The sequence below is a fragment of the Ambystoma mexicanum genome, chromosome 1p (genome assembly GCF_040938575.1).
Source record: "Ambystoma mexicanum isolate Mex_15411 chromosome 1p, UKY_AmexF1_1, whole genome shotgun sequence".
Taxonomy (NCBI): Eukaryota; Metazoa; Chordata; class Amphibia; order Caudata; family Ambystomatidae; genus Ambystoma; species Ambystoma mexicanum.
The window spans coordinates 421834174-421855404 of NC_090921.1; the positions used below are offsets into that span (position 1 = coordinate 421834174).

General features: G+C 51.7%; 1 protein-coding gene across 5 annotated transcripts in view; it reads left to right on the forward strand.

Annotated features, from left to right (window-relative positions):
* Positions 1-21231, forward strand: part of ARHGEF18 (Rho/Rac guanine nucleotide exchange factor 18) — a 1645252-nt gene that overhangs the window by 718372 nt on the left and 905649 nt on the right. The window lies entirely within an intron of this gene.

Sequence of the window (21231 nt, forward strand, 5' to 3'; positions counted from 1 at the left end):
TGGTGTCGGCGAGGTAGCCTAGATGCAAGCTGGTCAGTCCACCGATTGGTCTAGAGACACTTCTAAAGGTGCGGATCCTGAAGCAAGGGTACAGACTGCTTGTTCCCACAGGTCCAGGGGTCAAAGCACTGTCAAGGATGTTCTTGAGATCAGAGGGGGGGGCTAGCGAGCCGAGCAAGATGGCGGCTTCCTAGGGAGCTCTGCGTGGCCTTGAAAAAATCCTGTAACATCCATCCTGCTGTGGTGCCCAACTTCATCGCTGTGCACGTTGCACTGATTCCGGACGCCGAGCTGCACATTTTGGAACCTTTCAGGTCCCGAAACTCCCAAAATCGGCGGAGTTCTAAGTGACTCACTGCGGCCCGCCGGATTGGGCTTCCCGGGGCGAGCGGAGGAGTGCCCCAGTGGTGCGGATCGCCGTGGCATCAGTCTTATCGGTGGCGGGCCGCCTGGAGGAGTCGGGTTGATGTCCGCACCCTTTGTGCGTATAGAGACGCTGCGGTCTCCGTCCCCGCGACGGCTCGTGGTCCGCCCGGCGGTGAGGCCCTGCAGGAGGAGAAGGTAGGAGCCCAGCCGGGCGTCCGCCATCCTGTCCTGCACTCCAGCGCATTCGGGCCCCCCCCCCCCCCCCTGGCCCAGCGTGTCACGAGCTGACAGAGGAGTAGTAGGAGCCGGCGCCAGTCGTAACGCCTGAGGGAGGATCCACCAGTACCCCTGCGGTACCCCTGCGGGCGCCGACACGCGCCCCCTCCGGGCGGCAGACACTCCCGCCTGACTGCCCTTTCCCGCGGGTGGACCAGGCAGGATCCCCCCAGCCATCGGGGCACACCAGCGCACACCTACACCTCGAGATTGCCGCAACGTCCGCACGAAGCTGAACTGGGAGAGGGGCCAATACGACGGAAACCATTTTCTCTACTCTCCGGCCCCCAGCCTCCGGAACCAGTATCAAACGGCAACAGAATCAGCCATTGTGAACAGGCTCACACTGCTTACCACAAGACGCCTTGAGCACCAACTACACCGGAGGGCAGCCAGTCGGACGGTTGCGAGCTGCATCAGTGCCCTATTCCAGAGTGTTCTTAAAACGCTCCCCAGGGACCACGCCTGAACGCCCAACAGCATACCCTTGGCAGTCTAGCGGCGCTGCGGCACTTCCTCCACGCTCCAGCTCCCGGCCATTACAGCTGTAAGAGACTTCCAAGCTCACCATAGTCCGGACGCACTCTGCCTATACACATTAAACTCTGCAGACCACCAACTACGCTTCTGAGACCATCACCAACTTCGGCACAGAGCCTCTGGTCCGTCACGCTAGCGAGCGAGCAACACATACAGCCAAGAGGGGGCAGGTGGACGTGTGCGGACCATGGGGAAGACAGACAAGAAGCAGAAAAAACTGAACTTTGAGGCCAGCTCCTCCACCAGGCCAACAGATCCCAACGGCAGACCTGCATCCCCGGCAAAAGTCACGGAACCCACCGAGGACCCGACCCTTGGCCTCGACATTAAGGAAATTCTCCTGGACCTGAAAGCCGGAATTGGCAACCTGGGGAGTAAACTGGACAATCTGTCTTCCAAAGTAGATCGTATTCAGCACCGCCTCGACCAACATGCCGAAAGACTAGACAACGTGGAGCAATGTGTGTCAGACCTCGATGATGGTGCGGCGGCCCAACGGAAAGCCGTCTCCGCTAAGAATGAAGATTTGGAGGGCCGCTCCCGGAGAAACAACATCAGAATTGTCGGGGTCCAGGAGCAACAAACCCAGACCAAAATGGAAGACCATATCGAACACATGTGTACCGAATTGTTCGGATCGGAGGTCCTCTCCTCGCTATTTATAGTCGAGAGAGCGCACAGGATTCCTGCAACCAGACCTATCCCTGGAGCGAACCCACGTCCGATCATAGCTAGGATACTCAATTATAAAGACTGAGATGCAATACTTAAAGCAGCCAGAGAAAAGGGGAAACTCCAATTTGACGGCAACCCTATTCAAATTTTTCCCGATTTCTCATCAGTACAAGCACAGAGGCGCTCCTTCACGTCAATTAAGCGAAGACTGCAAGATAACCACATCCTTTACTCCATGCTGTATCCTGCCAAACTCTGTATCCAGCATGATGGGAGGGCGCATTTCTTCACCACACCTATGGAGGCTGCCGAGTACCTGGACAGGGCCGGATGCAGACCTGCAGCCAATGTTCCGAATCTACAACGGGATGAACGGAGGAGGAGAAACACGACATAAGCCCCCTTCCTTGACACCACACAGCGGAGCAACCATTTTCGAAACCTTCACGACATATGCTACTCACCACAGAACACCATACTTATCGATTTCGGGGCCATGCGGCCTCCGGCTCGGCAACCAGCGCCCTAAGCACAGCAATGGCTGTAGTTTTATGGTTGCGGGTGGGCACATCGTGGGCGTGTTGGGGGTTGCCCACACAAGGGAGGGAAGTTGACGTTTTTCAGTTACTTTTATCTGCTCGACCACATCCAGGCTTCCTCCCACTCTCATCCCAAAACAGTAACACCGCGACTCACAAGTTACTCGGAAGACAAGCCCTTCAGACCCCTACATGGATCGAGATTCCGGTCTCACCCTCACATCCTGTCGAACAGGAACCTACGTGACACCCTAGATGACAGTAACAACCTTTAAAATAGCCACCTGGAACATCCGTGGCAGTAACCAACCAGCGAAGAATAGGAACATTTTCCAGTATCTACGCAGACACAAAATCAATATTGCCATACTACAAGAGACCCATCTCCTGCCAGCGACGGAACTTCAGTGGGCCAAATCCTGGGGGTGCCATAGATATTTCTCGTCGTACTCGTCCTATGCCACAGGGGTTGCAATCCTGATTGACAGAAAGACGAACTTTAGCCTAATCGAATCACAGAAAGACTCTGAGGGAAGGGCCCTACTGGTGAGGGGGATAATCGCAGGGAGGGAAGTGGTGATTGTGAATTCCTACGCTCCAAACACTGATGGTCCCGACAATTTCAACTGGGTGATGTCCCAACTTGGAAAGATCAATACAGCAACCATTGTATGGGGAGCTGACCTCAATACGCCAATTGACCCCAAACTCGATAAATCCCACAACACAACTGGGAACCCGTCCAAAGCCAGCATGCAAGTCCGAGAGATATGTCATGCGTTTGACCTATCGGACACATGGAGACAGCATAACCGCAATGCGAGAGACTTCACATTTTACTCACCCGTCCACAACACCAGCTCCCGGATTGATTATATCATGGCATCCACCCACTGTCCGTTCTCATGGGGAACGAGTCAAATCCTACCACGCACTCTCTCCGACCACTCGATGGTCACGCTTGAGGCTTCCCTAGCAGGCACAACAGTTCCCGGACTAAGATGGAGATTCAAGCCGGGCTCACTTTCGGATGCTGGCTTCGCAGCTGAACTACGTCAAGAAATGATAGCCTTCATAGAGACTAATCAAGGATCTGTCAATTCGTCCAGCACCATATGGGAAGCGCTGAAGTGCTTCGTTCGAGGAATATGCCTAGCTAAAGAAAACGGAATGTTAAAGCTAATCCGTAGAGAGCTCCGACAGCGAACGACGTCTAAAGGAGATAGAGTTGAGAGCCTCCACAGCACCAAACCCTCAACTCCAAGCAGAATTGAAAAAAGAACTCCTGAAGTACAGGGAAACAGCCGAAAGGGAACTAACATTCCTCAGCCATCCTATCCGTCAATACGGAGGAGGACAGAAACCTACTGGCCCGGCTGCTCTCAATAGACAAAACCCCAACCCGGGTGGAATGCATTAAAGACGCACATGGGCAGCTGGTATACACAGAAGAGGACAACGCCAATACATTCCGGGACTTCTATCAGAACCTGTACAGTTCCAGGGGTAACTCGAGCTCGAAATCGCTACAAGAGTATCTCAACGACACCAAGTTGTATTGGGTGGAGGCAGCCCTACGAGAACCACTGAACGCACCAATAACCGAAACAGAAATATTGGACGCAATAAAATCCCTCCCGAGCTCCAAAGTGCCGGGACCAGACGGGCTCACTGGAGAGTTCTATAAAGCACACACGGCTATCCTGGCGCCTCTCCTGCTCCAAGTCTACGAGGAATCTATTGAGCGAGGCAGCCTTCCCCCTACGATGCGTGAAGCTAATATAATAGTGCTGCACAAAACCGGCAAACCCGCAGATGAATGTGCTTCATACAGGCCGAATTCTTTGATCAACCTGGACAATAAAATTCTCGCAAAAATTCTCGCATCACGGCTTCTCCCTCTTATGCCGGCTCTAGTAATTGGAGACCAAGCCGGATTCATTCCGGGTCGCAGCACTACCTTCGGCATAAGACGGTGTTATCGAGGCCCTGGACCCGACACAACAAGCAATAGCAGTGCTTCTTGACGCTGAGAAAGCGTTTGACTCTGTGGAGTGGCCTTTCATGCTAGCAACGCTCACACAAATGGGCTTTGGCAAATTCTTCATTAAGTTAGCATCACTGTTGTATAACGACCCCCGGTCTTACATCACTCTGGGTAACACTAGGTCCTCGAGCATAGCACTGGAGCGTGGAACAAGACAGGGATGTCCACTCTCTGCCCTGATCTTTGCCCTCATCATGGAACCCTTGGCGTCGCGACTACGGGAATGCCAAATACATAGGGGTCTTAAACTAGGTCCTCACAAACTGATTGTCTCCCTTTACGCCGACGACGTGATACTGTTTATCGGCAACCCCCAAGAGAACCTCAATCCAGTAATGCGCGAAGTGATAAAGTTTGGCCAAATGTCGGGCCTTAAGATTAACCACTCCAAATCTGTAGTTTTTCCCCTGACCCCCAATACAGTTGAATTTGTAGACGATCACGGCTTCAAATGGGAAAACTCAAGGGTGCGCTACTTGGGGATATATATGTCACGTAACCACCACGAGTTATATAGCGATAACTGTGTCCGCGCTGAACGCCATCCAAGACCGGATACAAGACCGGATAGGAAGGAAGGTGGAAGACGCTTCCGTTAACGTTGTGGGGCAGAACCTCCTTGACGAAAATGGTCATACTCCCGAAGCTTCTGTATTTGTTCTCTAATATTCCGCTTCTACTCCCCAAAGCCTTTCTCCTGAAAGTCAAGTCTGCAGTTCTGGAACTTCTATGGGCAGGCAAACCTGCACGCGTCGCATATAACACCCTAGTTCTTCCAACGTCAAGGGGTGGTCTAGCACTGCCAGACATAGAAAAATACTATTGGGCAGCCCAGGCTCATTTTCTGAGCTACTGGTATATGTCCCATTTCGTTCGCCCACATGTGCAGGTGGAACGAGCCCTAGCCTCACCAGACTTGCTCAGTGCCGTTATTATGAGTCAAATCCCAGTCCCACATAACTCGCTGAACACGGTCCTGTCCACATATGCAATCTGGAAAAAGATGGCTGTCAAATACGGCATGACCGTAAGATATTCCCCCCTATTGCCCATCAGATACATCCCGGGCATCCCACTCACAAATGAAAAAGTTTTCTTAATCTGGGCCGATAAGATAAATGTCCACTCCTTCGGGGACCTCTTCCCGGAAGGCACCTTCCTCACCCCACAAATGGCCAAAGACAGGGGAGGGAACACCTCCCTGGATATATTCCTTTACTTTAGACTACGCCATACCCTACACAAATTGTTTCCCTCATTCCCAAAACAACCCCCCACATGGGATCTGTTACACAACACCATCCAGGCGCGGGGAGAGGGGAGGCTGGTTTCGCTGCTTTACAAATCCCTCGTGGCAGACACCGGGACACCTAATCCTAAAACACAGCAAAAATGGGAATCTGCCGTTCAGAAATCAATAAATGCAGAAGACTGGTCTTATATCCTGCGCCAAACTCAAAAAGTCGCAATAAATACACGCTTTAAACTAATACAATTTAACTTTGTTCACCAAACATACTACACCCCGGTTAAGAAGCACCAGCATCATCCAGAAGTTTCGACCCAATGCGACCCGTGTGCGGCGCCACACACAGATTTCTTTCACCTAGCATGGGATTGTCCGGGAATTCAACGCTTCTGGGTCTCAGTATTACAAATAATTGCAGACATCATAGGGGAACAGGTGACCCCGCTACCATTAGCGGCCCTTCTCGGCCTCACTAGATACCTACAACCCGCGTCCCGTAAACTAGCAGCACTTCTGCTGGTCCTGGCCCGAAGGCGAATCGCCATGGCATGGAGCCGTGGCCCACTACCCAAAATCGAAGACTGGAAGAAAGACATAACATACTGTCAGGATGTAGAGAGTGAATTTATAAGAACCCTTCCTTTACATGCTCGCCCCCCCCGGACATCTGGGGGCCATACGTCACATATCTGCTAAATAGTACTGTACCATCTGATTCCGAAACCACCTGAGCGTGAAATATAAGGCTTTGTGACTGAAGAGCTACTGTATACCCCTGACCTAAATCGAGTCAGTTTTAAGCAATGAATGTATTGATATTTGTTTTGTTGACGCGGGAGAGGTGGGGCGGCCTTGGTGGGAGAGCTCGTTAGTGGATAATGTTATATTATTCCTTTCTCTTGTTCTTTCTTTCACTTTCCTTTCTTCCTCTTCGCTTTCCCCTCCTTTCCCCTCCTTGTTCTTGAGATCAGGACAGAGGAGCAGGGCTACACACACACACACACACCCCACCACCCTGCGAAGGACACACATGCACACACCCGGCCCCCCGCAAAGGACACCCCCCCCCCCCCCCCTCCCCCCGCAAAGGACACACACACGCGCGCACCCCACCCCCTACAAAGGACACACACACCACCACACCACCCCCCGTAAAGGAGACGCGCACGCACACCCCCCCCCCGCAAAGGACACACACCAACATCCACCCCTCACCCCCCCCACAAAGGACACACACACCACATCCCCGCAAAGGACACACACACACATACACCCCACCCTCTCGCAAAGGACACAAGGACACACATACACCCCCCACACCCCCGCAAAGGACACAAGGACACACACACCACCCCCCGCAAAGGACACAAGGACACACGCACACACCACCACCCCCGCAAAGGACACACACACCACCTCCCCCCCGCATAGGACACAGCTACACACACCCACCCACACACCACCCCCTCCCCCCGCAAAGGACACCCCCCTCACAAATGACACACCCCCGCAAAGGACACACACACCACACACACCACCCCCCGCAAAGGGGACACACACACACACCACCACCCCCCTCCCCGCAAAGGCCAACCCCCCCCCCCCCTCCCTGCAAAGGCAGGAAGAACCGCCGATGAACAAATGAAAAACGTTTTGGCCACAGCAAATAGCACTGCTGCCCCAGCGTATCTTAGGAACATTGCAAAAGTAACCAAATAGCCATTACATAACAAGTTATACGTTTATAACTGTACTTCACTGTAAAGTGATTTGTGTAATTGTAACAATCAAAGAAGTTCAAAAAGAGCGACATAGTCTGTTAGTAGATTGCAAGGAATTGGGGAGTCGGCACGGGGAGGGTGAAGGACTGTCAATTTGGCATCAAGGGATCTACAAGCAACAATGTTGGAGAAGGGGGGGAGCTGACCATCCAGTCTCAAGCTGGCTGGGGAGTGGAGGTGGTGTGTACCTAGTTGTTCAGGAGGAGGCGTTTTGAGGAGGATGGTCTTGATCTCCTTCCTGAAAAGTAGAAGCACAGGGCGAGTTTGGTGTTGATTGAGAATGATATTGACTCTGGGATTGTTTGTGTTGGCAAGTAGAGGTGACCAGTATGTCTGTTTCTGACTGGAGACTGAACGCAAGATTGCTAAGAGGGTTTCCCAGGAGGATCATTTCAATACATGTGGGAATCAGTTGCATGTGCTTGGCATGAAAACCTGGATGGGGGAGGAGGCATTGTTTCAGTTGGTGTATGTTGTCATGAGGGTTGATCTTGTGGGTTTCCTTAGATATTGTTAACTGGTGCTTCAGGTTTTGGGGGCACACTGCAGGGCCTTAAGGTACCAGAAGACCATTTAGCAAAAACTACTTTTAATCGTGCTCTAAATTACCTATATTTAGTGCTGTAAACAATATACAAACAATGTATATATTCAAGTACACAATTCTTGCACCTCACCCCTGTCCAAAACAAGCAAAAGATTGAGTACAGCAGTTTTGAGTCCAGCCTTCTTCCTTCAAGCATAACATTCCGACTTGCAGCAGATCCTAGAGACTCTGAAATTCTCCCTTCAAGAATTCTTGCCCACAACATCCGAAGAAGTCACCAGATTGGTGCTTGATATGAAAGCCTCCGACTCATAGCTGCACCTGCTCTGTTATGGTAGACACTAGTCTCACCCTCCTGTGGAACAAAACCTTTAAAGCAGGTTACCTCTTTACAGCTCTGAGCTTCCACTGTCACACTAATCTGAAAAAAGCAAATGGCAACGTACATGGCTGAATAAACTAAATGCAAACTGTCAACTACCACAGGTAAATAATGAAGCTAATATTTCGAGGGGATTGTGTCCTCCGACGTATTCCACATTTTTGACAGGTAATGACCACAGCTGTGCTGCTTCGGAAATTTTTTCGGCGAAGGCGTCCTGCGTCAATGACATCGATATGTTGTCCCTCGAGGGCCCGCGTTGAGGGTCGACGTCACCGGATGTTATATATAGGACGCATGGCGCCCATAGCCTCAGTTCCGTTTTTTCTGCAAACTGGTTTGCTCGGAATCTCTGCGTGCTCGGTTCTTCTAACTTCGAATTCTACGATGTCTTTGTCTTCTTCTACCCTGAAGTCGGGCTTTAAAAAGTGTCAGGGCTGCGGTTCGAAGATGTCCCTCACAGACCCCCACGACGTCTGCCTCTGGTGCCTCGGCGAAAGCCACGCCACCGACGACTGTGATGAATATGCCAGTCCCTGACATCGAAGGCCTTGCAGTAACGGAAGAAGAAATTAACGGTAGGTCGGGTGTCTAAGCCCCATAAGTCGAAATCCGCTGGGCTTTCGACAGACGACTCGAAGGCCAACTCTCCGAGTCTCTGTAAGTCCAGGGGGTCTCGAGTGCTTCCCGACATTCCTCTGCCTCTTCTAGGCAGTCGCAGAAGCGCTGGCATCAGTCGCCTTCCCCGTCCTCGTCGGAGGACTCCGCCAGAAGGTGGTTGACTTGTCCTACCAAGTATTAGTCGCCGGCCGAATGGGAGGCATTCCGCCAGCAGATGATGCCGATTTTTCAAATTGCAGGGCACTGTTGGGTCTGCGCCTTTAGAGAAGCCGGCAAGGAAAGGGCTAGGGCTTCCACTCGCACGCCTTCGGGATCGGGCGGTCGTCACGATCATCGGGAGCCGTTGAGGTCCCAATCGGACAAGGTTGATCGCCATAGCCATGCCAGATCCAGGTCCCGGTCCTCAACGCCATCGAGACCGTCGGCACCTGTGAAGCCTTCCAAGAAGGCGTTGACGCCATCAGCGCTATGTCCGTCGAGGGACTATCTCGAGGCTCCGGCCTCGAAGCAGTTGTCGAAGTCATCGGCGCCTCTGTCGACGACACTGATTCCATCGGCGCCCTCAACGCTGTTTGTGGAGGATTTGCCGGAGGTGCCCAGGAGGGCTGTGGAAACTCCGACGAAGGCCCTCAGTAAGACCGTGAGGCCTGTTTTTGAGCCCTTCTCTGTTCCTCCACCCAGATTGGATTTATTCCAACCTTTTGGATAATATTTCAGACGTGGAAGAAGGGTCTGATGAGGAGATGGTTGTGCCTCCTGATGTACCTGATGACCTGTTGTTTGGTCAGTCAGATGGAAGAACTCTGTCAGTCCATGCATGACGCCAGTGGTCTTGATTCCTCTCCAGAGGTGGCGTTTGGCAGGCCTGAGCCTGGAACGCATGCCGAATCCTTGTATAGGTGCCTCATGTCGAGGGTGACTGAGTACTTAGGGTGGTCTGCTCCACCTGTTGATTTTCTTCAGGATGATCTGACAGATATCCTGGACCAAGGTCCACCCACTGACCCGGTGTTGCCATTTCATATGGCTTTGCAAAGATGGGTGGCGGCGGCTTGGAATGATCCGGAGAGTCTGTCGGCAGTGAATAAGTCGCTTCCAAAAAAATACTGTCCAGCCAGAGGTGACCCCTGCTATTTATCGATGCACCCTACGCCAGAGAGCTTGGTGGGGCAGGCAGCTACGGCCCCCGCAAAGCCGGCTGCGTACCCTACCATCCCTCCTGATGGAGATGATGAGCGCTTTGATGGTTGGGCGAAGAAGGTATTTTCATCTGGGGGCATGGCTTTGAAGGCAGCAAACTCTGTGCCTTGGCAAGATTCACTCGCACTCTGTGGAATTGTGCATCTTTGGCGGCTGAGCATATTCCCAAAGGGGAGGAACGGGATGGTTTTCTAGCCCTGGTGCAGGACGGCAAGATGCCATGTGTGAAGCCGTTCAGTCGAGTTTAAACACGGCAGACTGTGATACGCAGGTTTGCGTGGTTGCAAAGTCGGGGTTTGCTCCTTATGTGCAATCCCGGCTTCTCAACATGCCCTTTGATGGTGTCCACCTGTTTGGCAGCAAGGCTGACAAGATCCTTGAGAGGTTGCAGACCTCCAAAGCTGCAGCAAAGTCTTTGGGAATGGAAAGCAAGGTACTTGAGGTGCCAAAGGCACTTGGGCAGTTGCCTCTTTGCCCTCAGGCACTGCCGCAGCTGCGTCCGCTCAGTCATGTCCCATGGTTCGCCGGTTGGGGGTAGACTGGCGCAGCATCTTGGAGAATGGCGTGCCATTACTTCAGATGTGTGGGTTCTGGAGATCATGACCCACGGCTACTGTCTCCCCTTTCGGCAGAGGCCTCATGACAATCCACCGGGGAAGCTCTCTTCAGAGAGTCCAGATCCACTCCTTGCGCAGGAAATCCTATCTCTGCTGGAGAAAGGCACCATAGAACTGGTGCCTGTAGCAGAGAGGAACAAGGGATGGTATTCCCCTTATTTTGTGATCCCGAAAAAAGACAGGGGACTGAGACCCATCATGGACTTGCGTTGGCTGAAGAAGCTCTTCATGAAGGACAAGTTCAAGTTGGTAACTCTTTCTCAAGTCCTCCAGGCCTTTCAACTTCAGGATTGGTTGGTGTCTCTCGACCTCAAGGATGCTTACTTTAATGTGCCGATTCATCCAAAGCACAGGAAATACCTGAGGTTCGCGGTTGGTGACTCGCATTTTCAGTTTTGGTTCCTGCTGTTCGGATTGACCTCCGCCCCGAGGGTCTTCACCAAGCTGATGGTGGTGGTGGCAGGGTATCTCGGGAAAAGGGGATTCATGTCTACCCCTACCTGGACGATTGGTTGATCAGGGCACGTTCTCCTGAGCAAGCCCTGTTTCATCTGTCCGTCACCTGTCACTCCCTTCACAAGCTGGGCTTCTCCCTCAATTTCAAGAAGTCACATTTGACACCTACGCAGCGGCTCTAATACATCGGAGCAGTGCTCGACACTTCACGGGGGTTGTGTTTGCCTCCCCAGGTGAGGGCTCGTCACATTCTGCAGATGGTTGAAAAATGTCAACGTGCCAAGAGTCTCCCGGCGTTCGAGTTCTTGAAGTTGCTCGGCCTCATGGCATCCTGCATTTTGTGCCAGAGGCCAGGCTGCGGATGAGATCTTTGCAGTGGGCGCTCAAGATGCAGTGGTCGCAGTTCTCGGGCAAGATGTCGGATCCCTTTCAAATTCCACCCTCGGTCGCACAGGATCTTCTGTGGTGGGCCGTCGATGGCAATCTGATGAAGGGAGCTCCATTTTGGCAACCGTGGCCAGAGGTGACGATCGTGATGGACGCATTCCTCACGAGGTGGGGAGCTCATGCCAATGAGTTGACTGCCAGCGGTCGTTGGTCTCCGTCGGAGTCCAGACTCCACATCAATCTGTTAGAGCTGCGGGCTGTCAGGCTTGCCGTGAAGGCTTTTCTGCCGTCTGTGCGGGGGAAGAATGTCCTGATTATGACGGACAATACAGTGGCCATGCACTACCTCAACAAAAAGGGGGGGCAGGGTCACTCTCGTTGTGCAGGGAGGCGATGCAGCTCTGGTTCTGGGCCATCCAGCAGGAAATTTTGATCTCGGCAGTTCATCTGGCCGGAGACAAACACGGCAGCGGACGCTCTGAGCAGGCAGAGCACGGTCTAACGTGGAAGCTGGCTCAGGAAGTTCTGTGGGAGATCTTTGCCCTTTTTTGGAACCCCACAAGTGGATCTCTTCGCCACCAGTGTCAACCAGAAGTGCGAAAGATTCTGCTCGCAGGATTTTCCTCCAAGAGGAGCCTTAGGGGACACGTTCGTAGTGGAGTGATCTTTCCCACTGCTGTACGCGTTTCCTCCAGTCCCCGTCATTCCGCGAGTGTTGCGGAGGTTACAGAGGTTCGGTTCCTGGATGATCCTCATTGCTCCGGCATGGGCCAGGAGAGCGTGGTACCCGGACCTTCTAGATATTTCCATCTGCCCTCCACGCTGTCTTCCCTACCGAGACGATCTGCTCTCATGGGAGGGGGGTCGGGTTCTCCATCCAGAGGTCGAGTCTCTCAGCCTTCATGCTTGGTATATGAAAAGTTGAGGTATAAGGATTGGGACCTCCCCGAAGACGTGATGTAGGTGTTGCTTTCGGCCAGGCGGCCCCCAACAAAATCCCTGTACCGTTGCTGTTGGTTGAAGAAAGTTCTGCACCTGGTGCAAGGTACAGAATGTGGATCCTTTCCAATGTTCCATTCCTTTGGTTTTGTCCTTTTTGCTTTCCTTAGCGCACAAGGGCCTGCAAATGGGTACCATTAAGGATTACCTGGTATTGCTGTCAATATTTAAGCGCTCGTCTGAAGAATGTTCTTATTTTAAAATTCCTTTGATTTCAGTTTCTAAAAGGGCTAATGAATGTGTTTCCACCGTCACCTTTCCAGGTGCCGAGATCGGATTTGAATTTGGTTATGAAGTTCCTGATGGGAGCTCCATTTGAGCCCTTACATTCTTGTCCTTTGCAACTGTTAACCTTTTTAAAACTGCGTTTTTAGTTGCGGTTACTTCCGCACGCAGAGTGAGTGAGTTGCAGGCACTTTCCCCCCAAACTACCCTTCGCTGTGTTCCGTAAGGACAGAATTGTCCTTAGGGTGCGGTCTTCTTTTCTTCTGAAGGTTTGGTCAGAATTCTATTTGAGCCAGAAGGTAATTCTTCCGGCGTTTTATCCTCCTCGGGGAGGACCATGATACGGACGACTGTGTTGACTGCCAGTCGCTCACTTCGAAAGGCCTTGCGGGAGCGTAAGAAGAAGCTGTCGGTCGGTAAGGTGGCCAAGCCCCGGAAGTCGCATTCCACTGGTCTTTCGACGGACGATTCGAGGGGCGACTCTCTGCATCGTCGTCGTGAGTCCGGGGGTTCTCGGTCTGGGAGTCGGTCCTGCCATTCCTCTGCCTTTTAGGGGCACTCCAGGAAGCGCCGTCACAGGTCGCCTTCCCCGTCATCTTCCGAGGACTGCGCCCGTAGGCGGGTAGCTTGTCCCAACAAGCATTCCACTTCGGAAGAATGGGATTTGTTCCAAAAGGAGATGTTGGTGATTTTTCAATCGCAGGGCTCCGGACCGGTTGCACCGTCTGCGGACGCCGGTCGAGGCTGCGCTAGAAACACCGCTCATCCGCCTTTGGGCTCGAGCAGTCGTCGCGACCATCGGGCGCCCCCGAGGTCCCGTTCGGACAAGGATGGTCGCTCTAGGCATGCCAGTTCCAGGTCCCGGTCCTCGAGACCGCGAGACTCTGTGAAGTCTTCGCAGAAGACATCGACGCCGAGGTCGTCAACGGACTTTCTCGAGGCCCCGCCTCTCAGGAAGTCGTCAACGCCATTGACGCCTAGGCTGTCGAGAGACACGCTCGGGGCTAAGCCCTCGAGGCCTGTGTCGACGCCATCGAAGCTGTCGGCGCCTCACTCGATGTCGACGCCCATTCCGTCGGCGCCCTTGGCGCCTTTCGAGGCAGCCTTGTCGGAGGTACCCCATGGCACGGTGGCACCCCCAAGAAAGGCGATGGCTAAGGCTAAACATGTCTTTGTGACTTTTTCTGTACCCTCTTTCCAGCCTCTAGATTATATTTCTGAGTTGGATGAGGTGTCTGAGGAAGGTGAGGTTCCTGCACTGGTTACTGATGACATTGTTTCCGGTCACAGTCGACTTGAGGACCTGCATCAGTCGCTGCATGACGTCCGTGGTCTAGACACCTCTCCGGAGGTGAAGTTTGGTAGGCCGAAGCCTGGCACGCATGCCGAATCTTCATATCGGCACCTCATGTCGAGGGTCACTGAATACCTGGGTTGGTCTGCCCCCCTTGGGGATTTTCAGCAGGACAACCTGACTGATATCCTCGTCCAAGGTCCTCCAACTGACCTGGTGCTGCCATTCCATATGGCTGTGCAGAGAAGGGTGGCTATGGCTTGGACTGCTCCAGAGAGTCTCCCGGCAGTGAGCAAGTCCTTGCTGAGGAAATATCACCCAGCCAGTGGCGACCCCTGCTACTTGACCACGCACCCTACTCCGGAGAGTTTGGTGGTGCAGGCGGCTACGGCCCCCGCAAAGCAGGCGTACCCTACTATCCCTCCTGATAGGGACGACAAACGTTTTGACGGCTGTGCGAAGAAGGTATTTTTACTGGAGGTATGGCGCTTCAGGTTGCCAACTCAGTTTGTGCCTTGTCTCGTTTCACGCACACTCTGTGGAACTGTATTTCTCTAGCGGCTGATCATGAGGTTGCAGACCTCCAAAGCTGCAGCGAAATCGGTGGGCGCTGCAGTTCGCCAACCTCAGCCTTTTCGTCCTAGGGGACAGCAATGCAGGGGAGGTTCCTTGCGATATTACTCGTCCTTTAGTAAATCGAGAGGAGCTGCAAGTCAAAGCGGCAACCGTAGGAGTGCCAGAGGTGAAAAACAAGGTACTCGAGGTGCCAAGGCCACGCGAGCAGTTGCCTCTTTGCCCTCAGGCACTGCCGCAGCCTCGTCTGCTCAGTCATGAGGCCATGTCCCATGGTTCGCCTGTTGGGGGCAGGCTGGCGCAGCATCTCGTAGAATGGTGTGCCATTACTTCAGATGTGTGGGTTCTGGAGATCATAGCCCACGACTACTGTCTTCCTTTCCGGCAGAGGCCTCACGACAATCCACCAGGGAACATCTCTTTGAAGTGTCCGGATCAGCTCCTTGCATAGGAAATTCAATCCCTGCTAGAGAAAGGCACCATAGAACTGGTGCCTGTAGCGGAGAGGAACAAGGGATGGTATTCCCCTTATTTTTTGATTTCGAAGAAAGACTGGGAATTGAGACCCATCATGGACTTGCGCAGTTTGAACAGGCTCCTCAGGAAGGACAAGTTCAAGATGGTTACTCTTTCTCAAGACCTCCAGGCCCTTCAACTTCAGAACTGGTTGGTGTGTCTCGACCTCAAGGACGCTTATTTTCATGTGCCGATCCATCCAAAGCACAAGAAGTACCTGAGGTTCGCGGTTGGCACTCGCACTTTCAGTTTCGGGTCCTGCCGTTCGGATTGACCTCCGCCCGAGGGTCTTCACCAAGCTCATGGTGGTGGTGGCAGCTCATCTCAGGAAAGGGGGGGGATTCACGTCTACCGCTACCTGGATGATTGCTTGATCAGGGCGCTCTCTTCCGAGCAAGTGCTGGAACATCTGTCCGTCACCTGCCACTCCCTTCACAAGCTGGGCTTCTCCCTCAACTTAAAGAAGTCTCACTTGACGCCAACTCGGTGGCTCCAATACATCGGAGCAGTGCTCGACACGTCCCTGGGGCAGTGTTTTCCGCCCCAGGTGAGGGCTCTTCACATTCAGCAGATGGTACACAAGTTTCGACATGCCCAGAGTCTCCCAGAGTTCAAGTTCTTCAGGCTGCTTGGCCTCATGGCATCCTGCATTCTTCTGGTGCCAGAGGCCCGACTGCGGATGAGATCTTTGCAGTGGGCTCTCAAGATGCAGTGGTCACAGTCCTCCGGCAGGATGTCAGACCCCGTTCACGTGCCGGCCTCGGTCGCTCAGGACCTTCTGTGGTGGGACGACGAAGGCAATCTGATGAGGGGGGCTCTATTTTGGCTGCCCTGGCCGGAGGTGACGATCGTGACGGGCGCATCCCTCACTGGATGGGGAGCCCATGCCAACGAGCTGACAGCGGTTGTTGGTCTCCGTCGGAGTCCAGACTCCATATCAATCTGTTGGAGCTGAGGGCCGTCAGGCTTGCCCTGAAGACTTTTCTGCCGACTGGCCGAGGAAAGAATGCCCCGATCCTGACGGACAACACAGTGGCCATGCACTACCTCAACAAAAAAGGGGGGACAGGGTCACTTCCTCTGTGCAGGGAGGCGATGCAGCTCTGGTTCTGGGCCATCCAGCATGAACTTTCGATCTCAGCAGTTCATCTGGCCGGAGACGAAAATGAGACGGCGGACGCTCTGAGCAGGCAGAGCGCGATCTCTCACGAGTGGGAGTTGGCTCAGGAGATTCTCCTGGAGATCTTCGCCCTTTGGGGGACCCCTCAAGTGGATCTCTTCGCCTCCAGTGTCAACCGGAAGGGTGAAAGGTTTTGCTTGCGGGAATTTCCTCCAGGAGGAGCCTTAGGAGACGCTTTCGTGGTGGAGTGGTCCTTCCCACTGCTGTACGTGTTTCCTCCTGTCCCCGTCATCCCGCTGGTGCTGGGGAGGTTACGGAGGTTCGGTTCCCAGATGATCCTCATTGCTCCGGCTTGGGCCAGGAGGGCGTGGTACCTGGACCTTCTCGACTTGTCCATCTGCCCTCCACGTCGTCTTCCCTACCGAGACGATCTGCTCTCACGGGAGGAGGGTCAGATTCTCCATCCAGAGGTCAGAAGCCTCAACCTTCACGCTTGGCTTCTGAAAGGTTGAGGTATAAGGATTGGGATCTCCCTGAAGACGTGATGGGTGTTGCTTTCGGCCAGACGGCCGGCAACAAAGTCCCTGTATCATTGCCGTTGGAGAAAGTTGTGCGACTGGTGCAGGGTTAAGAATGTGGATCCTTTTTCATGTGACATTCCTGTAGTTCTGTCTTTTTTGCTTTCTTTAGCCCACAGGGGCTTACAAGTGGATACCATTAAAGGTTACCTGGCGGCGCTGTCTATATTTAAGCGCTCGTCTGAGGAGTGTTCTTAATTTAAAATTCCTTTTAATTTCTCAGTTTCTGAAAGGGCTCACTAATGTGTTCCCTCCGTCACCTTTCCAGGTGCCCGGTTGGGATTTGAACCGTGTTCTCAATTTTCTAAGGGGTGCTCCGTTTGAGCTTTTGCATTCTTGTCCTTTGAGACTTTTAACCCTTAAAACTGTATTTTTAGTTGCGGTCACTTCCGCTCGCAGAGTGAGTGAGTTACAGGCACTTTCAGTTAAGCCACCCTTCACTGTGTTCCATAAGGACAGGGTTGTCCTTCGAGTTCGTCCTTCCTTTCTTCCAAAGGTGGTGTTAGAATTTCATTTTGAGCCAGAAGGTTGTTCTTCCGGCATTTTATCCTCCTCCGCATCCTGGTAAGGACAAGGAGAGGCTCCATAGGTTAGATCCTAGGAGAGCTTTAAATTTCTACATTTCACGCATGTCCCGGGTCAGAGTGGACGATCGGCTCTTTATTGGTTACGCTGGAAGGCGTTTTATGGACAAGCTGTGACTAAGCAGACTTTGTCTAGATTGTTATCTTGGCAATTTCTGAATGCTACCGCCTGGCGGGTAAGGATCCTCCTGTAGGCTTACGGGCCCATTCGACTAGGGGTATGCAGAGGGGTGTTCTATTTGTAACATCTGTGATGCAGCCACTTGGGCTTTGGTCCATACTTTTGTTCGTCACTACTCCCTTGATTCTATCCATGGGGAGGATCTGGCCTTTGGCAAGGCGGTCCTTTACACTGTAATTTGATTGGGCATTCTAAATTTGTATATTCTAAATTCTTTTCCCACCTCCTTACGTTGGTACTGCTTTGGGAGTCTGTCATAGATATGGACTATGTCGGAGGACCCAATCACCTCGAAGAACAAGTTACTCTCTTACCTGGTAACGTTCTTTCGATGGATGGTCCGACGACGTATTCCATATCGCTCCCTCCCTGCCTTCCCCGCTACAGAATTTCTTATGCAATTGCAGCCTACGTTTCCGCAAGGCTTTCTGTGGTCATATTGGCAGTAGATTGGTGCCACACATTCTGGGGAAAAACTACAACTGAGGCTACGGGCGTTGTGCGTCCTACTTATAACATCCGGTGACGTCGGCTCGACGGAGCCCTTAGAGGACGGCGTATCGACGCAGGACGCAGATGCCGAAAGATTTTCTGAATCAGCACAGCTGTGGTGATTACTGTCATAGATATAGAATACGTCGTCGGACCATCCCATCGAAAGAACATTACCAGGTAAGAGAGTAACTTGTTCTTCTGTTCCATGAGCCTTGTCCAAACAGCATGGAAGAAATCCTGCCAGTAAATCGAGCATTGATCTTAATAGATATATCAGCATATCTATCCCGCTGTTGACCTGCCTGCACCAGCAAATGAGTATAAATTAGCTGCCCTCAAAGAAATCTCTGCTAGTTACGATTGATTCCCCCTTCCCCCTGCTCTGCTCCCATTCTTCATATAGCTGCTCGCTGATGAGACTCAGTTACTTATCGAGCAAGATAAGGCACCAAATAGCTCATTGTTGTCTTTGTGTCTTCCATGAGGGGATGATCAATAGCAACTTCTGTTTAAATGGCGCAAACACTTATATTAGTGTTTGTGTGTTAGGCAGAATTATATGCAGTACCCTTTGGGAACAGTACACACAATTAGGACTACAAGTGACAGTACAATTTCACCTTTGGTACAAGCCTGTACTACAGTTATAGTCGTAGCAATAGCAGAGCAGCCAGATATCAAGAGTAAGTGAGCAGTACAAGTGTTACACAAAGGGCAGCAATTACTATGGTTCAGGCAAACACTGACTCAATGTTTCTAAGTAAAAGAATATATATTTATTTACTCAACAGTTGTATAACATTTCACTATTCTAAGCAAGTTAAAAATCACAATCATAAATACACGTCACCTTTTCCCTTAAATTCCAGACAAGTTAAACCCACAAAATGAAGTCGGAGCAAAATGGCACTCTAGCAATTTAAAAGGGAGGGAAAGACAAATTTATTTGATATTAGGCAAAACCAACAGGTAAGTACTCAGGGCAGTAGAATAAGAGAGATTACAAGGTTAAAATCAGATAGAAAAGGCTTAGGGCCAAAGTCAATGGTTCAAAAGTCTTTTGCTCAAGATAATAGGTTCAATATAGTTTGGGGTAAAGTTTGTGGCACAGATTTCGTACGAGGTTGGTTGGTAGAAAAGTTAGTTCAAAGAGAAGAGAAGGACAAGCCCTCGGATTGGAGAAAGATTTCAAACACTTTCACCGCGGCTGACCCAAACGGACAACCGGATTTGCACAGTACCTTAAAACGGAGAGGAAGCTGTAGCTGAGGCAGACGTTCCTGGTGGTTGCTGCAGGCTCACCGTGACGCTTCAGGAACCAAGTAAGTAGCCGGAATGGTCTGCTCACCCGGTGAAGAAACCAGTAGCAGAGCAAAACAACAAATAAAAGGTGCGCTCCTTAAAACCCAAGCAGGGTCCGACCTTCCTGGCCATCCGGCCCACTGTAGCTCTGTACAGGGAATTCGACCAGAGGAGGAGGGGTCCTTGCATGCAGTTTGGGCAAACTGGCTGGTCCCACCAGTTCAAGGGAAGAAGTTTCCTGGAGGATCTTCTCTGTCGTCTGATTTGGAGATTCGGACCTGCAGCAGGGCTTCACCGGGCGGTTCAGTCGTGGTAGGGGTCCTCTTCTTCCAGGTCCTCATTGGTTCTTTCGTTCCAGTGGTGACTCTGCTCTTCCAGTCCCCGAGACCTACATTTTATGCAATTTTCCCCCATTCATACAGCCTGGCTGTCAATCACACAGCAGGGTGGCTGGCCTGGCAAGGCTAGTCCCCTTAACCAATCAGACAAGAGTGCGACTTGGGTTACCAAGGAAATCCATGGCAGGGGTCTGAAGATCCCTCTCTCACATCCTGCCCCTCTACACTATCGGGCGCCTTAAGGAGGGCTTCTGTGCCGAAGCCTGCGAAAAGACAGCAAAAAAAGAAATCGTCCCCGGTTTGGCGCGCAGAGTAAAACACTAGAAGGACTTTAACAAAAAGAAATGGCAAATAAACCCAGCCGGAACCAAGATAAAGTGTATTTGGTCAAGTGGGTTTATGTTCGAGGCTACTATGATAGCCTGGAACAATACCACTTTTATATAAGATAATCGCGGGAGAAAAGTTAGGGTACTTACCACTGCCACCAGCAAAGTCTTGGTGTTAAGGGAGCGAAACAAGGCTCCAAGAGGCACAGACAAAAAGGGATAAGAATTAACCCTTTCCAATTCTCCATGTAAGATGGGTTGTACTGGGTCTGTGGTTTAAAGTGACTATAAAGTTAATGGCAACTTTACATGTTTCTGGGGGACAGGAGTCATGGAGTCAGTGGGAAGTCTCAAAGACAACACTGTGTCACTGCACTGAAGGTGCTGTGTAACGCACACAGAAAAGTTATGCACATGGAGTAGGTGAGGCTCCAGTACCCAAATCTCTCACACAGTAAAAATACACACAGCAAATCACATGTAAGAGTGGGAAAAAGGCTCACACTCTTACCAGGTGAAATAAATAAATCCTAGAAATCCAGCACAGCTGCTGGGGGACACTTTAGGTAAGGGAAATCATCCATTTACGAGAATTCTCCCTAACACTGGAATGTTGGAACACTTTAAATTACTATGCAAATGGCCTGCTTTCTTTGCCCCCCCCCCCCCCCTGTGGCTGAATATGAAACCTTGCCATAATCGTTGATTCTGACCTCTTCTTTTGCCTCAAAATCACCCCACTGTCTAACAAATGACACCACCAACTATAATTTCTTCCATTCCTAGAATGTTGACATAAGATCAAAATCACCAAGTCCTTTAATGCTATCTAAATTGTTTGAATGTAACAGTATGAATGTGAGACTCCTGGAAAAAATTACCTGTTGTTAAACTGGGTCCAACACCAAGCAGCAGACCTGATCTAAGGCCTCTGCATATTCAACCAGTTCTGTATTTTTCTAAACAACTAAAGCCCTTTGCTTAGCTCTCATTTGACTGAGTGGATGTCAAGAT